This window comes from Panthera pardus, unplaced genomic scaffold (assembly GCF_024362965.1).
Source record: "Panthera pardus isolate Hobbes unplaced genomic scaffold, ASM2436296v1 HiC_scaffold_24, whole genome shotgun sequence".
In the NCBI taxonomy this organism is placed as follows: Eukaryota; Metazoa; Chordata; class Mammalia; order Carnivora; family Felidae; genus Panthera; species Panthera pardus.
The window spans coordinates 55,393,202-55,420,754 of NW_026526810.1; the positions used below are offsets into that span (position 1 = coordinate 55,393,202).

The window sequence follows — 27,553 nt, forward strand, 5'->3', positions numbered from 1 at the left end:
ACAAGAGCCATGCTGACCTCACCATAAGCAGCACAGGGAAGGCCTCATGAGGTGGAAAAACGAGGGAGGGGTGGGGGGGAGGGGCAGAGTGAGGAAGCTTTGGATCCAGACCTGGCTTTGGATCTGGGTCCAGCCTTCTGCAGGATGAGGGAGGGGGTAAGTGCGAAGGCACTCCGAGGTGGCAGGCAGCCTTGGTGACAGATAATGCCCTGGCAGACCCTCTTCTCAGCTCTCCCCTCTGGTGTCAAGCTGGGCTTTGGTTTCCTTTTATCAAGGTAGCATCTCAGCAGTTATGCTAGTTGTAGGGGGGACTTCTGGCTTGCCTTTCTTTGGGGCTTAACAATGTGTCTGACTCCAAAGGGTAATTTAAGGCCCTTGACAGAATTCTGAAAATCCCCGGGGGGGAGAACTACTTTTGGTCCTATCTGCAGAAAGCTGTGAGCCCAAGGTCACAGCCAAGGTCACGCCTTATCTGCACACAGGGTCCCCATGATTTAGGAGACCTTCAGCTCTCTGAGGGCCAGCTTTGGACTCCAGTTAGTACTCTCATAGAGCATGGGAGCTAGAAGTCCCATCAGTTGTTTTGCTTTACCTCTTCATTTTATGGATGAATAAACTGAGGCCCAGAAAGGGGATGTAAGTTTCATTGTGGGCTTTTTAAGTAGCTGAGTCAGTTGGAGGGGGGCCTCCCCTATCCATCTAGGTTTCCATTTGGAAATTGCAGTGCCCTTGCCCAGATTTGCAGGGAAGCTAAAGCTTGTCTATTTTTAATGCCAAATAACTGCCTCTTATCCTGTAAAACATGGCACTTCTGACCGCTCTATATTTGGATGGAGAGGTTTATTTTTGCTGGAGTGTGGTAGAAGCGGGGCCTGGTGCCACATCCGGATGTTATTGTACATTTCACGTGCTGGGTTATAGTCGAGCCTGTTAAGCAGCTCCTATGGGGAGCACAGGGAATTAGTAGGTGATTGGTGATGGTAATGTCTTTCAAGTCATCTGCTGCTACTTTGGGTAAGGCTGCCCTCAGTTGTCCAGGCCGGAAACCTGAGAGCTCACCCTTGTCCCCGCCTCTCCCTCCCTTTCTCCCACCGATCCCTCCAGAAGAAGTCCCAGGAGATGTTAAAGGCACAGGTGCCCAAGTTTGAACTCAGGCCCTGCTGCGTACCAGCTAAGTGGCATTGGGCAGGTCATAGAGTCTTTCTGTGCCTCAGTTTCCTCATCTGTAAAATGAGAATAGTACCGCATAAGGTTGTTGTGAGCATTAAACATGGGAATACATATAAGAGGCTTACGAAAGTGCTTGGTACATACTAAGTTTTCTATAAATGTTAGCTGTTAATATTATTGATAATATTATTCCTTTTATTATTATCTGTAGGCAGCTGATCAATAAGCTCTGAGCATTCTTGCTTAGCCTCTGGCACCAATTTTCTTACTATCTCTGCCACATCGTCTTAATATATGTCTGTCTAGACAACTGCAGAGTTCCCTAACTGGTCTCTTTTCTGGTTGCATCCCTCCATCCTTCCGTGCTGCCAAGGGATCTCCCTTCCTTCCTTCCTTCCTTCCTTCCTTCCTTCCTTCCTTCCTTCCTTTTAAATTCAAGTTAGTTAACATGCAGTGCAATATTGTTTTCAGGAGAATTCAGTGATTCATCACTTACATGCAACACCCAGTGCTCATCACAGCAAGTACCCTCCTTAATACCCTTCACCCATTCAGCCCTTCCCCCACCCCCACCCTCCATCAACTGTTAGTTTGTTCTGTCTTTAAGAGTCTCTTGTGTGGGGGGAGGGGGCCCTGGGTGGCTCAGTCGGTTAAGTCAAGTCATGATCTCACGGTCTGTGAGTTCGAGCCCCTCGTCAGGCTCTGTGCTGACAGCTCAGAGCCTGGAGCCTGTTTCAGATTCTGTGTCTCCCTCTCTCTGGCCTTCCCCCATTCATGCTCTGTCTCTCTCTGTCTCAAAAATAAATAAACGTTAAAAAAAAAATTAAAAAAAAAAAAAAGAGTCTCTTGTGGTTTGCCCAGGGGACCTTTCTGAAAGACAGACCCAGTTCCATTACCCCCTACTGGAAAACTTGCCCTACTGGATCAAGTCCACGTTCCCTGGCCTGCCTCTCCAGCTACTCCCTTGTAATAGCAGTCTGTATTTGTATTCAGCGCAACCAACTATCCTGAAATTTACCAGTGTTAACACCACAGGCATTTGTAATTTCACGGTTTCTGTGAAATTATTCCCTCCTGTCAGGGATTCAGGAGTGCAGCCTGAGGTGGGGTGGCAGTGTGTTGAGAAGCTATTATTAAGGTGGGGATTCCTGAATCCTGTGGCACCCATTTAAATTTTTTTTAATGTTTTTTTTTTTTTTTTTTTTGAGAGAGAGAGAGAGAGACAGAGTGCGAACAGGGGAAGGGCAGAGAGAGGGAGACACAGAATCTGAGGCAGGCTCCCGGCTCTGAGCTGTCAGCACAGAGCCCGACGTGGGGCTCGAACTCACAAGCCATGAGATCGTGACCCGAGATGAAGTCAGACGCTTAACCGACTGAGCCACCCAGGTGCCCCTTTGGGGCACCACTTAATTTACATGAAGTCAACTGTACAAGCCCTGGTGGAGGTGGGGAGAGCAAGAGAAATGGATGTAGTGATATAGGGCTCCAGATGGGTCTCCTGCCCTCTACTCAGTGAACATGTGCCTGGAGTGAGTGTGACATGGGCACGTGCATGACAGCCCTTTCCTGGCCTCCTATCACACCAGCATCTTATCATACTCGAAGGTAAAATTTTCTGGTCCAGGATAGCCCTAAATGTCAACGGTTTCCTCCATTGCTCAAACTGAGGCAACAGAACTCGCTTCCAACCTGAAGGAAAAGCAGGCTGTCTGGAATTTCCCGAGAAATGATGTGTCTGCTTGTTGTCCTTCATGGGTGTCTGAATGGGTTTCCAAGGGCATTTTCTACTTTGTGTGTTTTTTGCTTTTAGAACCAGTTCCTGTGGAAAATGAGACTCAGTCGGACCATTCAACCCAGCCACGCTGCCCTCATTTCCCTACTTCCTAACAGACATTTTTGCCCACCTAACTGGACAGGCTCAATGTGGAATTAGAATTGCAATGGGAATTACCCTAAAGAGTAAGTGATATATGTGGTGTCCTGTCTGTCTGCTGCTTTTGCTGCCGTTCAAAGGCCCCCGGTTCCATGCTACCTGCAGGTGGGTCTGTCACTAGCATATGAAGTAATGTCAAGTCCTACTCATGAGAGAAGACAAGGTCCGTTAAGTGACTCCACAGTACTGTCTGAGCCCCTCACCATGAGTGGGACCCCACTCCAAGCCCATGCACAGATTCAAAAGAAACAGGCCACGTGATCCCTGCCCTCAAAATTATATCTTAGGGGCACCTGGGTGGCTCAGTCATGATCTCATGGTTCATGAGTTCGAGCCCCGCATCGGGCTCTGTGCTGACAGCTCAAAGCCTGGAGCCTCTTCAGATTCTGTGTCTTTCTCTCTTTCTCTGCCCCTCCCCTGCTCACACTCTCTGTCTCTCAAAAATAAATGAACATTAAACAAAATTTTTTTAAGTAAAAAAAAATAATATCTTAAAAGAAACCCAGTTGCTATGAAGCAATGGAAACACTACCTGACTAGGTTTAAGTAGACTGGATTTGTAAGCTGTTTCTGTCCGTAACTGCCTGAATTACTTTGGGCAAGGACATGACTTGCCTGAATAACTTTGGGCAAGGACATTCACCCCTCTGGTCCTTGGTGTCCTCATCTATAACTCGGGGTAGGCCCAGACTGTGTATCTATGACCCCTCCAGCATGTTACTCAGCAGTTTCTTTGTTGGATCTTGAACTCTCTTGAGATTCTGCTGAAACTATATAGGAATCTTCTCCTTGGGCGATGGCACAGAATATACGGACCCAAGAATTTAAGATTTCGGGAGATTTACCGAGTCTCTTTAGCTGTCACTTGGTCCCCGGGTTTAAGGACTATCGTTGCACCGCAAAGGAAAATCAAAGGAACAAGTACTGCAGAAGCTTAGAAACCAAATGAGCCCTTTCCTCATTCTGTTCCTGACTTTGCTCATAACACAAGAAGTCACCTCTACCTCATGTACCTTTCACCCTCGGGAGCATTGTGAAGGAGGGCAGGGCAATTCCTGGAGGCACTCATATTTATTGTGCCGCATTCTTGGTTTCCGAGATGCACCCTTCTCCAACAGCACACTCGGAGACTAAAGCTGTGACAACGGGCTGGCCTTTTGCAGGCCACAACCCCAGCCCGGACAGGGTGTCCGTGGCCACCATTGTCTTTGCAACCCTTCTAGCTTATCCAGCTTGAAGGAGGGCAGTGGGCCTGCGTGCCTTTCCATAAACTCAGGGAGGAAAGGGGCTTCTGACTCAGATGTTCATGCTGAATGAGCTGGTAGGAAGCAATCAGACGTTGAAGGTGAAGGAGAACATGGCCTGTGGCTGTGGGGCACCCAGAAGCTGTCAAGGGCAAAGGCCTGAGAGCTCTCTATGCCCCAGATAAAAGGTTCTTGCTTTTCACCTGAGTGAGCCCAGGGTTCTGCTCAGTGATTCCATCTTTGAAGTGGTGAGGGTTCAGTGCCTGGTGGCAACCTCATTTCTAACACATCATTACATTTGCCAAGTGCCCTTGAGCATGGGGTATAAACTCCCTAGATACTGTACACACACACACACACACACACACACACACACACTCAAGTGGGCTGGGTACTGTTTTAAATTGCAACCACACAAAAACCCATTAGCCCCCAAATCTGATAGATGGCACCTTGGGCCAGCGAACCCCTTGCCTGAGCACTAGGGTTTGGTGCTACTTCAATATGCAGCTGCTTGTTGCCATTTCAGACACATAACTTCAGCGATTCTCTCCTTGAAACGTAGAGAAGAGCCGGTGGCATTTCATGGACTGGAGAAATGAAATCCACCTGGAAGACTGGATTTCATACCATTAGGACCACCTTGTGCCACTGGCAATCACCGTTAACCTGTTAACACCGTCACCATTTTCTTGACTCCCAGTGGGCATTGGTATGTGAATGGCTCTGTGCATGTCTAGATAGATTAAAGGCTCCTGGTGGCAGAAACTGGTCTGTCTCATTCACCGCAATATCCTCACTATCCAGCGAACACCTTGACATTTGCAAGGTGGTCAGAGATCTTTGTGGAAGGAAGGAGAGTGGAATAACAACCGGAGGAATGAGCTGAGTACCACTGTGGTGTTCAACAAGATAGGCCATCCACCGCCATATTTATTTCTGAACTCCCACAGGCCCAAGCTGTGGGTGGCAAAATCAGCTTTGTTTCCTTTTCCTCCCCCAGCCAAAGTCTGGAAGTCAGATTCTGCCGACTTTTTTTTTTTCAATTTTTTAATGTTTATTCATTTTTGAGAGAGAGAGACAAAGTGTGACTGGGGGAGGGGCACAGAGAGAAGGAGACACAGAATCGGAAGCAGGCTCCAGGCTCTGAGCTGTCAGCACAGAGCCCAACGCGGGGCTCAAACCCACGAACTGTAAGATCATGACCTGAGCCGAAGTCGGATGCTAAACTGAGCCACCCAGGTGCCCCAGATCCAGCCGACTTTCAAGAAAATTGCCTTGCTCACTTCAGTAAGATTTGAAGCAGCAATTTCTGGGCCGGGGCAGGATAGGGGAAAGTGCACCCTGACACTGTGCCAGGTGGGCCATGAGTAGTGTGGCACGGTGGACCAGGCAGGGGGCCACCTGCCTTGCTCAGTGTTCGCCGCGAGCAGAGCCCAAGCTCACTAAATGTCCATGGGTCCCCAGCACCTTGGTGCCAATGATGCTGCCAATGGCTGCTGGTGCCTGAGGGTGCAGCCGGGGTGGACTGAGTCAGCAGCCTGCCTGCGTTTCCCTCTGGCAGTGCTCTGCCAGCCACAACCCTCCCCTTCCTGAAAAGGAGCCATGAGGGGGAGATGTGGTCTAGGCTGCCCTGGTTCTCTTCTTCTGCTCACCCCAGCCATCCGGGATGGGAAGGGGAGGGGCTTCGAGGGGCATGGGCACAGGAACAGCCTGCCTTGTTTAGATGTGAGGACTCCGGGGAAGTTCTATTGGGTAATCTATCAAAAACGCCTCCTCGGACATTGCTCTTGCTTCCAGTGGCTTCGGCCTGTCTCATCCCAACAGGAGCATGGGTGTCCCTTTGCAAGCCACAGAAACTCCAGTTTCTGTTGAAGTTCTCTGTTCTACCATGAGGCAGGGAGAGAAGCTCCCCTAGGAAGCCTCAGAGCCTGACACAAAGAGGGAGCCTCCCTCCAGTGGTCTCCTCTCAGACCCTTGAAACCTGTGTCAGCGCTCTTTCCCGCTCCCCCCGTGTGTAGCCTCAGGACTGCCAATCGCTCCCTTCCCTCACACAAAGACTTCTCTGTTTCTGGCCAGGCTGGAGTCACATGCTTTCACTCTTAACCCCAGAGCTTTAAAACTAAACACCCACCCTCTTTGGCCCCAGATGACCCTGTTTACGTCTGCTGAGCCAATGGCAAACAGCAACAGTAGTGAAAACTTCTGTCGGGAGAGACTTCTTGACTATTGGTGTGAGAGGACAAATCTTCACTTTGTATAACGTGAGGACTTTGAGAAGTTTTGGGAAATGACTTAGAGGAAAAAAAAACACAAGGAAGCCAGCAGCCTGCCCCAGCTCCTCTGTTTTCTAAAGCGTCTCTTCCCAGAGACCTCGGGGGCTCAGGATACAGCTCGAAATAAACAGAAAATGTGAGCAGAGTTTTCACGGCTGAGGGGAAAGACAGTCTAGATTTTCTTTTTGAGATCCTACTTTGTTTAACCCTTAAGAAGGATATTTTTATGAAGGATATTCTCTTTGCTCCATATCACCAAAGATATGAAAGAAAGATTCCCTTCCTTGGTTTAGGGGAGTAACCTGTGAAACTATGGAGGCTTCTGGAGAGGAGGTCTGGATTGATCCATTTTAAAGTTGTGGGTCAGAAGCACTTGCATTTCTGTTTTCCCCTAGAGATTCCTTTCTTTCAGTCTATGCGGGAGCCCATGTTAGCTGTGAAGGAAGTCAAGTTTCCTTTGATTGTTCTTACTCTGATCAAAGTGGTAGAAGCTGAAGGGAAAATACCAGTGCCCAAGAGTGCTGGTAACATTGGAGACTCCAGATTAGGTCGTGGAGGGGGGTGGAGCCAAGCAAGCCCGGTCCACGTCCTTGGGGGTGGGGGAGGGGTGCCAGTGAAATTATCTCGGCAGGAATGGCAAATAAATTTCATTCATAGTGATGATACTGAGAAACTGGCAGCCAGCTGTGTTAAGAAGGATTCTCATGCTACGTCTAGGCTTAGCAGAAAAGAGAGCCATGACCAATGAGCCATGTCTGCCGGGCACAGGGAGGAGGAAATGACAGCACGTATTTGCTATCCCCAACCTTCCTGACGCGCTCTCAGAAAGTTACATTATTGTACATATGCAAAGTTAAGTAGCAAAACGGACAGGAGGAAATGGTGGACAGTTACAGAGAAGGGGTAACTACGGGCAGAGACAGGGGTGCTCAGGAAACACTGTATTGAGTCCTGCATGTTAGGTGGGCCCATGACAATGAAATATGAATGAGCAGTGAAATATAAGCAAAAATGATGTGTGTCACCTCCAAGCTGGGGCAGAAAATGCCCTCGTGCCATTCTTTATTCTCTCTTCCACGTCCAGCGATCTTGTTCCAGATAGTATAGCTATAACATGGTGCAACCTGTCACCCCGGGCCTCTGAGGACTATGTGGAGTGGAGCCCCTAGCCCACTTGGGGGCTTGGAATGAACACCCAGTATAAGACAGAAATAAACTTCTCTGTTGTCCATTGGAATTTCTGAGTTACTTAGTTACTGCAATATACCCTGCCCTATCCTGGCTAACGTAGTTACCAGTGAGAACAATTTTCTCTTTTCTTTTTCTTTTTTCATTGTCTTCCCATACTGGAGATCACTATTTACAAAAATGAATAAAATGAGGGGCGCCTGGGTGGCTCAGTAGGTTAAGCATCAGACTCTTGATTTCAGCTCAGGCCATGATCTCCAGTTGGGCACCGCGCAGGGCATGGAACCTGCTTAAGATTCTCTCTCCCTCGCCCTCTGCCCCTCCCCTCCTTGTGCTCATGCGGATACTCCCCTCACCTCTCTCTCTCTCTCTCTCTCTCTCTCTCTCTCAAAAACAAAAAAATTGAAATTAAATGAAAGAAACTTGATGGGGCGCCTGGGTGGCTCAGTCAGTTAAGCATCCAACTTCGGCTCAGGGCATGATCTAGCAGTTTACGAGTTCAAGCCCCACGTCGAATCTGTGCTGACAGCTCAGAGCCAGGAGCCTGCTTTGGATTCTGTGTCTCTCCTTCTTTCTGCCCCTCCCATGCTCATGCTCTGTGTCTCTCTGTCTCTCAATAATAAATAAACATTAAAAAAAATGTTTTTTAAGTGAAAGAACCTTGAAAGTCAACTCTGGTATATGTGAGAGTCGCCATTCCAAAAGTTACCATTTTTGAGGTAGAGAGTCTAATCTGCAAACTAGTGAAAGCGTATGAGAAAGTAATTTGAAAGTATAAGCAAAATACAAATATAGTATGTATGTATGTATGTATTTAAGAGAGTAAGAGGGGCAGAGGCAGAGAGAATCTTAAGCAGTATCTTAAGATCCCATGACCTGAGCCAAAATCAAGAGCCAGATATTTAACCGACTGAGCCACCCAGGCGCCCCCCAATATAACATATTTTTTTTTATTTATTTTTTTTATTAAAAAAAAATTTTTTTTTAAGTTTATTTATTTTTGAGACAGAGACAGAGCATGAACGGGGGAGGGTCAGAGAGAGCGGGAGACACAGAATCGGAAGCAGGCTCCAGGCTCTGAGCCATCAGCCCAGAGCCCGACGCGGGGCTCGAACTGACGGACCGCGAGATCATGACCTGAGCCGAAGTCGGACGCTTAACCGACTGAGCCACCCAGGCGCCCCAATATAACATATTTTAAACATAACTTCTAGTATTAGTACTTACTCTCCCAGTATTACCATCACTGCCTGGGGCCAGACAGGATGGTGAGAAGGATCACTTATGAAAAGGAAAAGAAAAGTCTTCAGATTTATGAAAATACTAACATTAGGGTACTCGGCTGGAGAAACCTAGACAGAAAAGGTGAAAGAGACTGTGGCAACTTAATCAAATGTCAAAGGATTTCTTAGGAAACAATGCTGATTATCCCTAATCACAATTAACAAAGTATTGCCATGCCAGGATCTATTCACCAACCTCTGCCAAAATGTTTGTACAGATGGTTCGGTTTATACACGTGTTAAACACAGGGCTTGTTGATCAGTTTTTTGATTGTCTTCTCTGCTGCTCTTCCTTATTCCCACCACAACAATTAATATTTGCACTACTGTGCAAGTGCCTGGTTTATTTTCACTCTGCTGCCGGCCACTTTCCATCCCCGTACTTCAGAGGCCTGTGCTGCATTCACTGTGATTCTAACCAACTATGGTTTTGGTTATTGTTCTTTGGCTGTATAAATCTTTGCATCTCTGATGATTTTTTTAGGAAACGTTCTTTTTTCTTTTCTTTCTTTAAGTAGGTTTCATGCCCAGCAGGGAGCCTAGTGTGGGGCTCAAACTCACAACCCTGAGATCAAGACCTGAGACGAGATCGAGAGTCAAATAAATGCTCAACCGACTGAGCCCTCCAGCAATGCCAGGAAACTTTCTTATAAGTGCAATTTCTGGGAGATGGAAGGAATGCTAACTGCTATATTAGATAAGCCCCCAAATCTCAAAGGTTTAACATAAAAAAGTTTCTTTCTCACTTGCACAGCCGTCTAGTGTGGATGTTTGGTGGGTGGCTTTCACCATGGTGATTCAGGGATCCAGGTTCCTTCCAGTTTGTCACTTGGTCCACTTCAGCACATACCTTCAAAGCCATTACAGATGGGGAAAAAGAGGGTGGGTCGAGAAGGAACATCTGCTTCTTAGCCATGTCTATTTGGAAGTGATACATGCCACCTCCATCATTTCCATTAGTGAGTACTAGTCACATGGTCCCACCCTTACTGCAAGGGGAACTGGGGAATATAGTCCCTGCCTGGGGGTGGGCACTTCCCAGCATCACCTGCACCCTAAGGAAGGGCGCGTAATTGGCGCACAGCTAACCAACCATCTGTGGCTACAAACAGTATTCCGAGTCCATCTGCCTTAATTCTGCAGGGAAAATCCCAGGTACTGTTGGGTCACATGATTGACTAAGGTGGTTAAAATTTCACCACTTACTTGATTCCCTTCCTTCTCTTATCACTAAGCTCGGAGTTAATCACTTTGATTCTGATGGTGTGATTTTCCTGCCCTGGGTATATCTTTCCCCTTTCACTTTTACCCAGCATCTTGACAATCTTTCTTAGTGGAAATTTCCACCCTCACTCCTCTTCCCTTTTAAGGGGCAAGACATAATTTTTGCTGACTGCCCTCATTTGCAGCTCTGGCCTTCTCTTGCCTCAGGGTGCCTTCCCCCTTTCTCCAGAGCCACAACATACATCCCTCTGCCATTTGAGCCTTCTCCAAGGTCCTCCCTGGAAACCAGCCCTCTCTAATCTTTTGGGGATTTCAATTTTCAGAGCGTGTTCCTGCTCGCTCTGGGCTTACTGTTCACCTTGTCTCCTGACCTGCTCACAGTCTTACCTACTTAGTCCTGTCCCCAGATTCAGGGACGGTGCCCAGTTTGTCTCTGGATGGCTTCAGTGCTGACCTTCAAAGGAAGACTTGAAGCTCTGGGCTTATCCTTGGGCCCGGCAGGCTGTTCTGCAGTGAGCGGTTGTATCTGGCATGGCACCTCTCCCTCCCAGGTCCTGTGGACTCATTGTAATCGGGAGGAAAGAGGGAGAACAGGGACACAGGAGTGACATGAACTGTGTACACTTTCCTGAGCACTGCACTAGGTTTTCTGGGGCAGTTAGAATTGACCAAGTACAGTGCTGAGCGACCCTAACACCTTGGGAGAACTGGAAAACTCCCGATCTGGGCCAGAAGTGACTGCCGCACATTCTCAGCTCAAAGGCCTCTTCCGAGAGCCCTGGGATCCAATAAGGAATAGCCTCAGCCACTAAGCTTCATCCACAGGAAGGTAGCAGGTGCAGCAAATTCTGCTTTGTCACCGGCCCCTAGGAAGTGTTGCCCAGAAGCAAGTTGTGAACAATCCATCACCTTCTTTCAGAATTGGTGACTGCAGGTGTTCTAATGAGAGGTACTAATGTTCCTCTAGTCCCTCTCTTTCTGAGCTTCTCCTTCCGAAAAGCCGCTGAGAGTCTAACTTCACCCAGGGTGTTGGCGAAGAGATCCCACAGCCAGGGTTGGCTGACTTCTGACCTGCCTTGTACTTCAGATGTTCCCCCCACCTGCTCTTAGGATAATCCTCACGAACAGACTTTTCTTGGTGGGGGGCGGGGGGAGGGAGGAGGAAAGACATCAATTTCCTCGAGAGAGGTGGAGCAGGGGAGCAGCCGAGAGAAAGCTTCTCTGTCTGGAAAGGAAGCCAGAAAGGAAGACAGAGTCTCTTTGAACTTCTCCCACCAAGCTGACAGGAAAATTGCAAAAACACCATCAGACTGGATCAGGATGCAAGGGAGCAACCAGGAAGGCATGGCTGCTTTGAAGGTTCCCCGCTCTGCGTGAGGTATAGCTTCTGGAGGGGAACACCAGCTGTAGTGAGGCACAAACCTGGCTGTATAGACAGACCCCACACTGGAAACGGGCTCCGTGTTGTTGTAGTGTTCCCGATGGGTCACCAGAGCCAGAGCAAAAGAGGGCGTAAGAAGTCGATGCTGACCAGCTCCCCTGGGGATGGGGGAGGATCAGGCAAGGACCAGATGAGGAACGCAGGGGCCTGCAGAGAGGAGAGGGAGTTAAGCAAGGACAAGGGCCATCCTGGATCCTGGAGAGACTGTGCCAGTGAGTCCCAGTAACGGCCTAGAGGGACCAGGACCGGGACGGTCAGCATTGGCCTCAAGTAGGGGGATTGGTGGGGTGTGGGTGGAACCCTCTAAGTCACTTGTGGGGCACAGCGCAAAATGAAAATGGTGTATCCTTGTTCAAAAATTATGATGAATTTATTGTTTTTAAAACTGTTTCAGGGGTGCCTGGGTGGCTCAGTCGGTTAAGCGGCCGACTTCGGCTCAGGTCACGATCTCACGGTGCGCGAGTTCAAGCCCCGTGTCGGGCTCTGTGCTGACAGCTCAGAGCCTGGAGCCTGTTTCAGATTCTGTGTCTCCCTCTTGCTCTCTGACCCTCCCCCGTTCATGCTCTGTCTCTCTCTGTCTCAAAAAGAAACGTTAAAAAAAAAAAATTAAAAAAAAATAAATAAAATAAAACTGTTTCATTTATTTTTGAGAGAGCACGAACAGGGGAGAGGCAGAGAGAGAGGGACAGAGGATCTGAAGCAGGCTCTGCACTGACAGCAGACAGCCCGATGTGGGGCTTGAACTCACGAATCGAGAGATCATGACCTGAGCCGAAGTCAGACACTCAGTCGACTGAGCCACCCAGACACCCAAAATTATGACAAATTTAAAAGATGGCAACAGCAGATATTAAGCTGAGTGCAGGGCCATGTGCAGCTGGCTCAGGTCACATGCCCACGAGGCCAGCCCGGGGTGTGAGGTACCCAGGGTGGAAGGGCTGTAAGCTCCTGTGTAAACAGACGTCACAAGGATGAGTCCAGGCTGTAGAAGTGAAGGCCAGTAGTGAGGGAGGGGGTGCGGGGCAGGGGGGGGTGGGGATCAAACTCCCAGAGGAGTCTTTTGGTTTTAAAAAATATGAGAAAAAATAAAGACTCTCCATTAACAACACGTTTTTAACTGTTTAACAGGCCTTCACATCTCTAAAACCATATAACAAAGGTGACAATTTTACGAGCCAAGTTATGCATAGCACATTTTATGTTCCTAAACGACCTAAGTGATTTTTGTAGGTCCTCAAAGGACACTAAAAAAGTGTAGCGGAGGAAAAGAGAATTGTACGTATTTCAATTTCTCCATCAAATAGCCATATTTCTTTAATAGAAAAGTCATTCCTCACCCCCCTTCCTCCTTTTGTCCAAAACATCCCAATGTTTCTCCTCTCTAGTCCGGACCTGTTTTGTCTGTGACCTGTCACTGTGTCGTCTGCCACAGTTCGGAGGCCACGACTCCCCAGTGTGGTTGGAGCTGGTGTCACTTGGTGGGCCACGTATTCTCCCCACCCTCAGGTGCTCAGTCCTTCCATATAGCAAACTCCCTCCGAGAACAGAGCTCACGGAAAAGGGAAAGATCTGGGCCTGGAACTTGAGGAGGGAGCCGGGGAAACAGGACTAGAGGTGGCGTGACAGAAAGCTGCTTGTCTTCCGCTCTCAGGGGTCTGTTTCACCTTCCCTCCCTGGGTAAGGAGGCCGGGTTGGGGGGTGGGGGTCGTACCTGCCTGCTCATCTGGGATGCCCCCCTCCACCTGCAGCTCTCCAGCCATGGCCTCAGGGAGCAGGGGCTGTCACCCTGGGCATGTGGCCACGTGTTTTCTCTTCTCACTGGGACTTCTCAGAGGAGTGACGTACTGACCATCCCCTAATATTTGGAGACTCTGCCCAGCTGAACGAGCTGTCTCCCCTGCTGTCAGGCCAAATCAGCAAAAACTTTGCTCAGCAAGACTGTGAGACCTTGGATCTTCTCAGAATAGGATGAGGGGTCAACTTGAGAGGACACATGCGCTGTTCTGTGAAGACACTATACTTCATCGCCCAGGGGGGAGTGTCCAAGGAGATTCTGGGAGCTTGAAGTAAACTTTAAAAAGCAAAGAACTTCCTTTCTCCCCAGCTAAGCCCTGCTTCGAACTGCAACATGAACAGCTTCATAGCAGAGGGACTTGGGAGAGCTCTCAGGTTGGTTCCCCTGACACTCCCTCCCACTCCCTCTTCAGGGTGGGGTTGCTGAAATGGAGCGGAGCCAGTGGCCCTGAGGAGTTCCTGAGGGACAGGAAAAGAAAGGCCCACTGGGGACTCAATCTGAAGGCCAGAAATGAGGCCTGCCTCACCTGCTCTTCCTGCTGACAGACACCAACAGAGCTTAGCTATGCCCCTCATTCCTTGCCACTCACCCCCCACCCCCACTGTCACCCTCCCCTCCCCCCCTCCCCCGCCCCCCCTTCCCAGTCTGTGAGGCCACATAGCAACCTGGAACAGGAAGAGGCCCTATCAGGGACAGTCCCCTGGGGAGGACCAAAGGTCAGGGCTGAGGGTCTGGGGGCCCAAGGGGCAGCCCTTCCCCACCAGCGGTGCCGGCAGCCAGCAGGAGTGGGGCCAGCGGGTGGCAGCGGCCCCAGGGGCAGGCCTCATGCCCTCATGGCCAGGGTGACTGAATCTGCCAGCTGTGGGGCCCGCCCGTGCCAAGTCTGCCCTGGCTCCGTCTAGTCGTAATCGATGCTGGCGCCAGGCCAGGCCCCCTGCCAGCTCCGGTCACACTCGGCTAACGCGAGAGGCCCAGCCCATTAACTCCTCGCCAAGGCCCATTGTCTGGGTCCCTGCCCGGTGGTTTATTTACGTGGTTTATTTACTCCCAGGGCTGGACGGCTGGGGTTGGGAGAAGGGGAGGGCAGGGGGGGAGTGGGGCTGGAGGCCGCTGGCAGGGAGGGGCCAGCCATGGAGCCCAGTGGGCCTGGTGGACAGGACGGCGGCATCCAGAGCCCCAGGGCAGGTCACACTGAGGAGGGTGGTTTTTTGGTGTTTTTTTGTTTTTTTTTTTTTTTTCAAGCCACATCAAAGATTCCCTGTAAAGGCAGAGAGGGACAGATGCCGTAGACAACTGGATGGATCCTTAACTCCCAGACAGTGGCCTTCCAATCCTCTCAAAGAAGTTTTAACATTATATACCCTCTTGTATTAAGTTGTCGTCTGAACTTTTTCATCACAAGTTTAAATTGTTCCAAAGGATATGATTTCTAGTATTTTATAAGCATTGGTTTCTTTCACTTTCTATGTGCCTTTATTTGACTGTATACCCTATGTGACAGTCATTATGAAAATTTAAAGACAAATGAATATTGATATTTTTATTTTATTTTATTTTATTTTATTTTTTAGAGAGGGAGAGAGAGAGCATGTGTGAGTGGGGAAGAGGGGCAGAGAATCTTAAGCAGGCTCCAGGCCAAGCAAGACTCAATCCCACGACTCTGGGATCGTGACCTGAGCCGAAGTGAGAGTCAGATGCTCAACTGATTGAGCCACCCAGGCACCTGAAACATAGAAATTAAATTTTTATTGGAAATACCTCTCTTAATGAGATGGCAGGGGTAGGTTTTCTTCCTAGTTAATGTGTGTATATGTGGACGACGATTCCTTATTGCTGGACTGAAGGTTCAGCATCTGTTTCATTCCAGTGATAGATTTAAACACTGAGAAACATTGTTCACATAAACAAATTCGTAATAGAAACCAATGAGTTTTGTTACAGGGTGTCATTTAATTCTTTGAACTTCCAAATTGTACGCCTCATCTTACTATCACATTTAATGATCACATTTTAATGATCTGTTGACAACTTGATTAGCATCTCCGTCCCTTTCCTTGAAAGCAAAGAATTGGAAGCCACTTGACTTGCAAAAAGACTTGTTACCCCATCCTTGGAGTCCTTCAAGTTCTCATACCTGCTCCACGATGCCATGTTCCCAGGGGGGTCACATGAGTGAGAGGTGCAGCTTCCTCTGGTAAAGCCCTGTTTCCTCTCGGTGTGAAAGAGGATGTCTGGTGTTAGGTGCCTTTTTAGGAAGATCACTTTTAGGAAAAAGCATAGAAAAATGGAGAATCAGAAAAGGGATTCTCTTCAAGCTGTCTTGAGTCACAACTCCTGGGATACAACACCCCAACTTTATGACTAAGACTGAATGACTTATTGAATGACTAAACCCAATAGGATTTAAATACACAGATCCCTGTGGTCACTGCTCCAGTTTTTCATGGCCCTCAGACTGTCCTTCGAAGAGCTAATTGCCCTTTAGTCCGACCTTTCTCAGGTTCATTCCTGCAACCTGCTATTTATCATTGCCATTTATGGAAAGTCCCCTGAACTAAAGGGAGGAAAGCAGCTGGAGGCTGGGAGAGACCTTGTTCATCTGAGTTAGAAACATTCATCTATCTCAGGATCCTAGAGAGGTAGTTTCCAACCAAATGGCAACATATTGAGAGGCATCACCCCCACAATATTTGTATATTTATAAATCATACACATGTACTACCGTCAACCCATATATTGTGTGGATTAAGCTTTATTTGAGATTTTTGCAAACATGAAGTTTATTTTATTCCCTACTCCCCATGGATTGTCTCAGGAACCTTCTGTGTAACCCGGTGCTTAAGAGCTTTCACTCAGGTTTGCTCTCAAAGCCCCAGGGGAACGTGTGGGGGAAGGGTAGGAGACAGCACTGGAACCTTTGCTCTGGCTCTCTCCAAAGCATGAAGCTCCAATATCCTCCGGCCAGTATTTACCAAGATTATGTGCCAGGCACTGTGCTCGGTTCTGAGAATACACAAGGATACAATCTCTTATTGCACCATAGCTCAGACATAGTGAATTCTCCTGAACTATACACTTAAGAATGGTAAAGATGGAAAATTTTACGTTATGTGGTTTTTTTCCACACACACAAAAGACACAGTCTCTGCCCTTAAAGAGATTATAGAGTAGTGAGGGAAATGGAATTCACTCACTTGTCTATCTGGCAACTTTTAATTAATGGAGTGCCTGCCAATCATGTTCTGGGCCCCGTGTAGGTGCTGGGGAGAAGTCTGTAAGCAAAATCAGACACAGTTAATGTCTTATGGAGCTGACAGTCCGTGGCCTGGCAGGAATGTGCACCCACACTGCCCCAAACAGTAACTACTAGCCACACATGGCTCTTTAAATGAATTAAAAGAAAATAAAAGATAAAATTCAAACCTCCATCTCACTAGTCAAATTTCAAGTTCTTGACAGCTGTAGCCAGCTAAGTGCTACAACATTGGCCAGCATAGAGAGCATTTCCAGCATTGCAGACAGCCTTAAAGCACTGAGCCTGGTCACTACAACGGACAGGGTGCACCAGCTCATCAGGTGGGGCCCCTGTCAGTCTCTCCAGTGCCTTCGTGGCCATTTGTAAAAGCTGCTCATTCTGGGCTGGTGCAGCGCCATGCCAGGAATGAGACCTGTGGAGCAAAATGTGGTCCTGGGCCTGAGAGAGGTCAGAGTCTCGAGAACAGGGAAATGGAAATTACCATGTGGTTACCAGGTCCCCAGAGGTAAAAGACTTGGGAACTCCGAGTTATGGTCTAATCTCCAATCCCACCAATATACCAGGCATCCTTGCTTATGCTGTTTTCTCAGCCTCTCCCCTATCTCTACACCAAGGAAATTCCCTTTAAGGTCCCAGGTAAAACACCACCTCCAGGCTCTCCAAAGCCCTTCTTGAGCCCTTTATGGTGACTAATTAGCATTTATTGAGCACATACCGCATTTGTGTGACAGGTGGGCACAGGGGGGCAGAGTCTGGTTGTGTGGCCACCAGATGAAGCCGGAGCCCCTAGACTTTCATTGTGGTGGTTTTAAGTCCCCGAACCACATGACTGGCCACGGTAGCCTCACCGTCGGCAGCACACATTTGTTAGGCAACAGAAGGCTCTGGCCCCAGTACATTGCCTCTCCTAACCTGCGACTTGTCCTAACTGTGCCTGACACATCTTTGTCCTCACCTCCTGCCTCACGTCACACATAAAAGACACGAGATTCATGGAAGGAGTCCACCCTTCCATGCCTCAGCTATCCAACCTGAGAAATGGTGAGGCTAAGCCTCACTAGAAGACTCCAGAGATTCTCTGAACAGGCTGGAATGTAAATAACCACTTACCCAGCTTAATTCTCACAGAAGACAGAGACACGGGCAGGTCTCACTCTTCCAGGCATCCGAAAATCCACCTCTTTGTCTTCTTCTTATTATTATTTTTTTAATTTTTAATGTTTATTTACTTTTGAGAGAGAGAGAGAGACAGAATGTGATCAGGGGAGGGGCAGAGAGAGACACAGAATCTGAAAGAGGCTGCAGGCTCTGAGCTGTCAGCACAGAGCCTGACGCGGAGCTGAAACTCACAAACCACAAGATCATGATCTGAACCACCCAGGTGCCCTGAAAATCCACCTCTTCTGGGTGAGTTTCAGGAGGGGGAATACTGCTGCCTGAGTTCTGGAGTGATGGAGATGTATCTCAGCAAAACGCTTCCTGCAAGCATCTGGCCAGCTGCCTCCCCAAACCTGCAAAACCTTCCTGGAGTTAGACTACAATTTCTTCTCTTGTTTTTACAGTTGGGGCCTCATGTAGGGCAGCCTCAAGACTTGTCCTGGCGATGAGGCTGGGGTTGATATGGTCCAGTGAGAAGAGAATCGGCTCTGGAGTTGGGCCTGGATTCCATTCCTGATTCTGCTGCCTGTCAGCCCAGTGACCCTGGGCAAAGAACTCAACCCCTCTGAGCCCATTTTTCCATATTTGCAAAATGGACAGTAGTCCCTACTTCACAGGTTGTGGAGGGACCTTAAAGGACAATAAATCTCTAGCGTATGGTTTGGAAGTTAAGATCCTGGCTCTGTCACTTACTGGCTGTGGGACTTGAGGCAAGTTACCTAGATGTTCTGTGCCTCTATTGCCTTTTCTCTAAAGGGGGACCATAGTAGGGACTAATTTAGAGGGTTATTGTGGGGATTACTTAATGTCTGACTCAAGGTGAGTGCTCAGTGAATGTTGGCATTTAGCACTTCATGTTTCCAACAAATGAGGTAAGCAAGGTGGTGATTATTACCCTTCCCAGTGGATAAGGGAGGATCACACACACATCTAGTTTGTGAAAACTAGATGAGAATCTGACTCCCCCACATCCTAGTCCAGGCTTCAAATCAAGCCCCTGGCGAGGACATTGTGCTGGCTGGTTCCCTGGGCTGGGCCTCAGGCTCACAGAGCTGCTAGATTGTGAACAGCTCATCCCTGAGCCATGGCTGCTGGCTTTGTTCCCTTTTAGAGGGCCTGGGGAGGCTCTCCATGTCAGTCTGTGGCTTTGTCACTTGTCCCTGCTAGAGTCTTCCCCACTGCCTGTGGGAAGTTTCCTCTCCTTACTCATGCCTGAGGTTCACTTCAATGCCCAAGGGAGGCCCATGCCTAACCCCCTTGGTTGCTTGGGATTAGAGTGGCATGGGACAGTGCAATGAGCATTTTGGAGCCAGGGAGGAGGAGAGGAGGAGGAGGAGGAGGAGGAGGAGGAGGAGGGCAGGCCTTGGCTCTGCATCTCAGCTATCCTGACAGCAGGAGTGTGGTGAATATAAAGTGAGGGGCCCAGGAAGAATTAAGCCTTGGCTAAGTGGGAGGCTGAGGCTCCTCCCAGGGGGAGGCTGAGACAGGAGGTCAGGGAGAGAAGGAGAGAAAGACCAAGATTTTCACAGGTGGGATGGACCTTCTTCCCTTTCCATCTCATAGATAAGGAAAATGATGTCCATTTTGCCCACAGTTACAATAATTTAGCCTCTCGAGTGCCCATTTAGCTTTCCTTCCAGTACCCAGTGCCCACTCACCTCCCATTCTGAACAGTTGGTATCTGGCAGGACTTCTTCCCTGAACCAACGTGGCTGCCTCACTACCACCCAAGGGCCCAGCCTGGAGGAGGAGACTAGGATGAGACCTGTTCTCCCCACCTTCCCTTGAAAGACCGTCAGGATAATCCCCTCATGCCTTGCAGTTCTTGTGTTCCTGGTCACCACCAGAAGCCTTAAAATCTTGGTGACCCTCATCCTCCAGACTTTCACTCCCATATAACTCTGTAATCCCCTGATCTGATCCTATCCCCCCCCATAACTGCTTCCTAGAACCCATAGCTTGCTATCAGCAAAATTTCCTCATAGGGGGGACTGAGTGGCTCAGTCAGTTAAGCATCCGACTTCAGCTCAGGTCATAATCTCAAGGTTCGTGGGTTCAAGCCCTGCATTGGGCTCTGTGCTGACAGTTCAGAGCCTGGAGCCTGCTTCCGATTCTGTGTCTCCCTCTCTCTCTGCCCCTCCCCCACTCATGCTCTGTCTCTCAAAAATAAATAAATGTTAACAAAACTTTTTTTAAATAAACATAAAAAAATCTCCCCATATACTCAACCTTCTTTCTGAAAATTCTTTCACCTTCTTGCTCTAATGGAAACCTCCCTGATCTGCAAAACAAAACTTCCTGGCAGCCACCTCTTTTTGTGTCTATTTCTTCTCCCACATCCCTCATACCAGTGTGCCTAGAGGTGGGGAGTTGTCCTTCTTGCTACTGATGGCTATTTTTAGGATTTTTCTCCTTCTTCCTCCCACTTTTAAAACTCCATCTTTGGGGCACCTGGGTGGCTCAGTCGGTTAAGTGTCCAACTCTTGATTCAGCTCAGGTCATGATCCCAAGGTCGTGGCATCGAGCCCTGTGTTGGGCTCTATGCTAAGCGTAGAATCTGCTTGGGATTCTCTCTCTCTTGCTCTCTCTCTCTCTCTCTCTCTCTCTCTCCCTCTGCCCCTCCCTACCTCACGTGTGCTTGCTCTCTCTCTTTCAAGTAAAAAAAATAATAAATGAATGAATAAATAAAACTCCATCTGCCGGAGCACCTGGGTGGCTCAGTCAGTTAAGCATCAGACTTCGGCTCAGGTCATGGTCTTGCGATTTGTGGGTTTGAGCCCCACGTCGGGCTCTGTGCTGACAGCTTGGAGCCTGGAGCCTGCTTCAGATTCTGTGTCTCCTCCTCTCTCTGCCCCTCCCCTGCTCATGCTCTATCTCTCACTGTCTCTCAATAATAAATAAACGTTGGGCGCCTGGGTGGCTCAGTCGGTTAAGCGGCCGACTTTGGCTCAGGTCATGATCTCACAGTCTGTGAGTTCGAGCCCCGCGTCGGGCTCTGTGCTGACAGCTCAGAGCCTGGAGCCTGCTTCAGATTCTGTGTCTCCCTCTCTCTCTGACCCTCCCTCGTTCATGGTCTGTCTCTCTCTGTCTCAAAAATAAACAAACATTAGAAAAAAATTAATAAAAAAATTAAAATAAAAAAATAATAAATAAACGTTTAAAAAATTTAAAAAACAAAATCAAACTCCATCTTCTTTGAAGGCCACACCATTAGATCAAACCAGCCACCATCCCTTCCAGTTGTACGCATTTATCATAATCTAGGCCATTCCCACTCCTTCACAGAATATTCTAGTGCCTGGCTCACGATCTACCTCTCCACCACCACTCCTTCATTATCTTTCAAGATCTTAACATCCATACCTTCATTCAACAAATATTGTTGAGCACATGTTGTACAACAGGCACTGTTCTTAGAATTGAAGGTACAGGAGTAAATCAGAGAGAAAATGTCACAGCCCTCAAGGTCCTCCATTACCACAAGAGCAAGGATAATTAACAAATAAGTCAGTAGTGCATAATATAATGTGAGGTAGAGACACTGCAAAAGGAGAAAAGGCAGGTGAAGGAGCTATCTTAGAGATAGTGGACAGGAAGTTCATCTACACAGATGACCCACCCAGTGCCCACCACTCCTGTGTGGTCTGTGACTACCTCTCTCCACCAGATTCCACTCCTGTGGCCATAGCCTAGAACTGGGCACCGCTGAATCCCACTCTCTGATCACCCCCTCGTGTGTTTCAGTTCATTTCCTCAATTGTCTCTACTCTACTCTTTGTCCCCGTTGGGACCTCCATTCCACTGAACTCACCCTCTTTCGCTGTCCCTCAGTCCCTTTATCTCCTCGTGAACTTCCTCTCCAGCTGATTCTGTGGCCCGTGACAATAATCACCCCCTTGCACAAGCCCTTCCCTCTTTGACCCTTTCCCTTCAGTTGGACTCTGCTGACACACCTCGACCTTGCTTAACCCCAAAGCCCTACCTACTCTGCACCTGCACCGAGTAGCTGAACATCACTGGGGAAAATTCTCAGCCGAGCTGACTAGCCGCACTTTACATTTCTGACCACAAACCTCAAGTGGGCACTCAGCTTGCCCAGTGATCCTATTGTGTTTCTCTACAAAATTCACTGCCCCACTTTCCAGATGAGTGTTTCACATCTTCTTCTCTCTTCTCCAACCCTCAACACCTCCTCTCTGTTCCCCGCTGTTACTAACCACCTCACTTCTTATTTCACTGAGGAAATAGATGCGATGGTATGAAAAGTACCTGTCTTGTCACCATCACTGCACCTGCCTTCCTTTCTTACAATGGGTGGCCTCCTCTCCATTTCTGCGCCAGCCCCTCCACTGTGCACCAGATTCTAATCCCTTCATTCCTCCAGGACTTCGCCCCAAATCACCCTTCTCCCACCTGTGCTCCCCAACTGCCCCTCTCTATCAGATCTTTCCCCTCAGGGTATCAGCGTGCTGTCATCTCACACCTAAAAAAACAAACTCTCCTCTGACCCTCTTTAGCTACTGCCCCATTTCCTTCCTCTGCACATCCTCACCCCCATGCCCACTTAGCCCACCCCAGCTAAGCTTTTGTCTCTGTCACTCCATTGAAAGTGCACTTGGCCAACTCACCAGTGGCCTCCTTGTCAGCACATCCGAGGATCAGATCATCTTATTCAGTCCCTCAGCAACATCTGCACCCTAGAGAAATCGCTCCTCCTATGAACCTTGGTGTCCAGCCCTCCACACTGGTCTGGCCTCCTCCTACCTCGATAACACCTCTTTCTCAAGCCCCTTCACTGGTTCTTCCTCTTCTCATTATCTAAATTAGCACGGTGTGAGGACTTCTTCCCTACTTAGTGTCTCTCCCTCGTTAGATGCCATCTAGGTCCACGTCTTTAAGTTTTTTTGTTTTTTTGAGAGAGAGAGAGTGTGAGCGGGGGAGGAGCAGAGAGAGAAGAGGACAGGGGATCTGAAGCGGGGTCGCTGACAGCAGTGGGCCCAATGTGGGCTTGAACTCACGAACCGTGAGATCATCACCTGAGCTGAAGGCAGACACTTAACCAACTAAGCCACCCAGGCGCCCCAAGGTCTGTGTCTTTAAATGCCATCAAGATGTTGGAATCTTTAAGAGGCAATGGGGAACAGAGTAGAGAATGAAACAGCAGCTCCAGTCCTGGAGCTCTTGCCTGGCTGCGAATCCCTGCCCTGCACTGATGTGCTGTGTGACAAAGTTGTTAAATTATCCCTGGTGCCTCAGTAAGATGGAGACTTACACAGGCTCTCCCAAAAGTGGAGCCTGACACAAAGGCTTAAGTGCGAGTAGTTAATTTGGGGGGACAGGCCCAGGGAATGGAAGTGAGGAAGAGGAAGAGTGAAACATGGATAGAAGGCTGCTGATCAAAGGTGTGGGGACAAGGTGGCCCTCTCTATTGGGTGACTGTTGCTCAAACCCGCAGGACCTTCTGAGAAGCTTTGTGAAATGTCTCAGAACCTGTGGGAAGAAGAAGGGGCACTTACCCATAGGCTCCTGTCAAGTTACTCCATGGACATTAACTTCTGGGTGGCTTATGTGTCAATGTCAAGTGGGTTCCATGGACGTCCCACGCACCATGGAGTCAGGAGGTAAGAGGCATGTGGAGGGACACTGTAAAGCTGCATTTGCACGACACTGGTCAAGGCCTGTGCAAAACTGGTAACGGCAGCAGTGACTGGAAACAGAAGTGAGGCAGTAGGGGATCTGAAGTTGTACCCAAGACATGTGGGAACAATGACAGAGCCCTCCTCATAGGGTTCCTGGCCCTTAGCATTTGGCCATCTCTGTGGTGGTGACTCTGACCCTCATGTTGCCCCTGCCTAGTAGACATCTCAGAGGCCTATCTTGTCCAAAAGAGAGCTCTGATTCTCTGTCCATTCCCCAATCCAAATTTTCTTCCAGTCATCTCCACTGAAGTTTGTTTGCTTGTTTATTATTTTTATTTATTTTTGAAAGAGAGAGCACAAATGGGGGAGGGGCAGAGAGAGAGAGAGAGAGAGAGAGAGAGAGAGAATCCCAAGCAGGCTCTGCATTGTCAGGGCAGAGCCCGATATGGGGCTCAGACTCATGAACCATGAGATCAGGACCTGAGCCGAAATCAAGAGTCAGACGCTTAACCAACTCAGGCGCCCCTTCAACTGAAGCTTAAATGGCCTGGTTTCGTCTCTCTCCCTCACCTCTCACATCCAATTTCTTATCAAACCATAGCTTTAAAATATACCCCAGTCTGACCTCCTCATTAACTTTGCTCACAAAGTCACCAGCCCAGGCCAAGTCACCATCCCCTTTGGCTGGCCTCCCAACCATCTCCCGCCTCTGTTCTTGCTCCCTTACAGTTTATTCTCCCACAGCAGACTGAATGATAATGCTACTCCCCTGATTAAAGCAGTCCTCCCATTATCGCTTTTAAATAACAGCTTTATTGAAATATAATTCACATACCATATAATTCACCCATTTGAAGTATACAATTCAGTGGATTTTTTTTTAGTATATTTACAGGATTTTGTGACCATTACCATAATCAATTTTAGAACATTTTCATCATCATCACCGCTCCCCCTCTCCAAAAAACCCTGTATCCATTAGTATTCACTGTTCGTTTCCTCTTGACCCTCCTGGCCCTGGGCTAATCTACTTTAGAGACTAATCCAGTTTCTTTCTTTCTTTCTTTTAAAAAAAATGTTTTAGTGTTTATTTATTTTGGAGAGAGAGACAGTGCAAGCAGGGGAGGGACAGAGAGAGAGAGGGAGACACAGAATCTGAAGCAGGCTCCAGGCTCTGAGCTGTCGGCACAGAGCCTGACACGGGACTTGAACTCAAGAGCTGTGAGATCATGACCTGAGCCGAAGTCAGATGCTTAACTGACTGAGCCACCCAGGCACCCCTAAGCTACTTTCTATCTCTACAGATTTGCCTATTTTGGACATTTCACATAAATAGAATCATGCAACATGTGCCTTTGTGACCAGTTTCTTTTCTGGTTATTCTTAGGTTAAGACCCAAACTCGTTGCTGTGGTCTGGTACCCACCTGAGGCTCCCCAGTTTGCTGTCTGCCTCTCCTGGTCCGCCTCCTCCATCCTTGCTGATTGTGCTGTGAATAGGCCCCACTCCTTCACCCTGGGGAACCTTGACCCTTGCCTTGCCTTTGCCCCGAAATATCTTTCTCAGATCCATGAACGGGCTGCTCACGATCCAGTTGCCTGCCCAAATGTCACTTCCCTTTTTTCCAGTAGCCTCCCCGCCCCCCGCCGGCTCCTCCATTTCTACCCTTTCTCCTTACTGTCTGAAATGTTTACTTATTTGTTTTCTTTACTTGTTTACCGGCTTTCTCCTCCTCTAGACCTCCATAGTGCAGGGATTTTGTCCTGTTCACGCTTGTATACTCAGCACCTAGAACAGCGCCGGGCACGCAGTTGGTATTTGGCTTTTTCTGCACAAATGATTGGATGATGCTTCTGGGAATCCCACCGAGAGATTCCCACAGTTCCTTACACTCACTAAAACTGCATGAGATACCTTCAAAGTTACAAGTTGTTCCCTAGGTCTCATGAAAACCCAGCATGCTGTAGTGCACATTTATTCTCTTTCCGCTGGATCTTATGGTCCTTACTCATGTATACCCCCCTCGTCATGCACATGCACCAACTAAACTCACTCTCCTCAGGCTCGCCTCATAGAATCTTTTCCTGGAGTCTCTCATTCCCCTAGGGAAGGGTACCCTTTTTATTGGCTGTGGGGGTTACTACTCGAACAAAAATAAGACACCATGGCCTAGGACACCCAGTCCTCAGCTATCTGTGCACCATCGTCGGCCAAGCTTAGTGCTCCAGGCTGCTGCTCTGGACCTGGCCTTCTGCTTGCCTCACTGCTTTGGTGTTGATATTGACTCCTTCCTTGACTTTAAAAAAATCTCAGCCTGGTGGTAAAATAGGCCTTTTCCCACATTGCCGGTGGGAATGAACATGGCACAACCTCTATGGAAGACAGTTGCAATATTTCTCTAAATTACAAATGTGTGAACCCTTGGACCCTGGTACCTGTGCACATTGGAAGGCACACATCTGGCACCGATTGACCACAAAAGATTAGAGACTGGTCACCTAGTACGTTAATAGAGGAGTGGTTTAGAACAGGAAACATTTGGGGCACCTGGGTGGCTCAGTCGGTCAAGTGTCCAACTTTTGATTTCAGCTCAAGTCCTGATCTCACGGCTATTGAGATCAAGCCCCACCCCACGTCAGGCTCCGTGCTGACGGTGCGGAACCTGCTTGGGATTCTCTCTCTCCTTCTCTCTCTGCCCCTTCCTTGCCCACACATTCGCTCTTTCTCTCTCCCTCACAATAAATAAATAAACGTTAAAAATAGAATAAAGAACACTTCGCAGCTATAAGAAAAAGATGGAAAACCCTCTATGCATGGATATAATGCAATCCCTAGAACATATTATCAAGAAAAACCATGATTACTTAGTAGTAAGCTACCTATTGAATAATAAAGAGACAGACTAAGAAAATATATTTACGTAAAGAAATACTGGAAGGATCTGCAAATTTTTATATGAGAAATGGGAACTGTTAGGAGAAAATTAGAAGGAAGACTTCTCACTGAGATTTTTTTATATCATTTTTATGTTGGAACCATAGGACCATATCACATATTTTAAATTTTAAAAATATTTATTTATTTCTGAGAGAGAGAGAAATAGCATGAACAGGTGAGGGGCAGAGATAGAAAGAGGAATGGAGGGTCCAAAGTGGGCTCCACACTGACAGCAGTGAGCCCGAAGCAGGGCTGGAACCCATGAACCTTGAGATCACCACCTGAGCCAAAGCCAGATGCTTAACCTACTGAGCCACCCAGGCGCCCCCGTATTACGTATTTTAAAATAAAATACATAAAAATATATTGAAAAAATCACAGTCCTATTTGCGGGGGGAAGTTCTCATTTTCTAAGGACTTTACGATCTTTTTTTCAAGAAATTGAAAGTGCTCAGTAGTCACGTTTGGGTGCCCATAATTGGGCCATGTTGGGTGCCCATAGTTGGGCCAGTCCACGTTGGCTGTGACGTGAGCTCACCAAGGAGGGGTCTCGTTTATTCATCAGTGTGTTCCCAACAGCAGCACAACGGCTGGCACACAGTAGGCACTCACTAAAGATTTGTTGAGAGAAATACAAAATAAATGCATGAAGAGAAAGATCCCTAACTCAGTAACGGAGCATTTTGGTCTTGGAGAAGGGTCCAAATGGATGAATTGGAGCAAAGTGAAAAGCAATGCTGTTAAGTCAGAAGTCAGCAGGTGGCACTCCGGATGTGTGCCGTAGCTCTCCCAATGATAGAATTCCTGGAACGTTCCTGACGCCTGGGGTCTGGATGCCAACATGAGTAAACACTGAACAGTGTAATAACAGCAATGAAAGCATCAATCACTAAATAGACGACCTAGCGTAGGTAGGATCACCTCCTCATGGGCCTTCTACACTGGCTGGCTCCCTCTTCTCGGCTCAGAGTTCTCTCACAGGGCCTTGCCTCTGTATGCCTGAGGGTAAA

At 48.3% G+C, this 27,553-nt stretch overlaps 2 long non-coding RNA genes across 2 annotated transcripts; one reads left to right on the forward strand and one right to left on the reverse strand.

Annotated features, from left to right (window-relative positions):
- Positions 1 to 821: 821 nt before the first annotated feature.
- On the reverse strand, positions 822 to 10,019 carry LOC109263172 (uncharacterized). The gene is made up of 3 exons (XR_002078097.2): positions 9,841 to 10,019; positions 1,169 to 1,223; positions 822 to 941 (listed from the first exon to the last, which is right to left on the reverse strand). It is a non-coding gene; the product is annotated as an uncharacterized LOC109263172 (long non-coding RNA).
- A 3,400-nt stretch (positions 10,020 to 13,419) lies between these two features.
- LOC109262626 (uncharacterized) lies at positions 13,420 to 18,640 on the forward strand. Its single transcript, XR_002077845.2, has 2 exons — positions 13,420 to 13,928; positions 18,373 to 18,640. It is a non-coding gene; the product is annotated as an uncharacterized LOC109262626 (long non-coding RNA).
- The last annotated feature ends 8,913 nt before the right edge of the window (positions 18,641 to 27,553 follow it).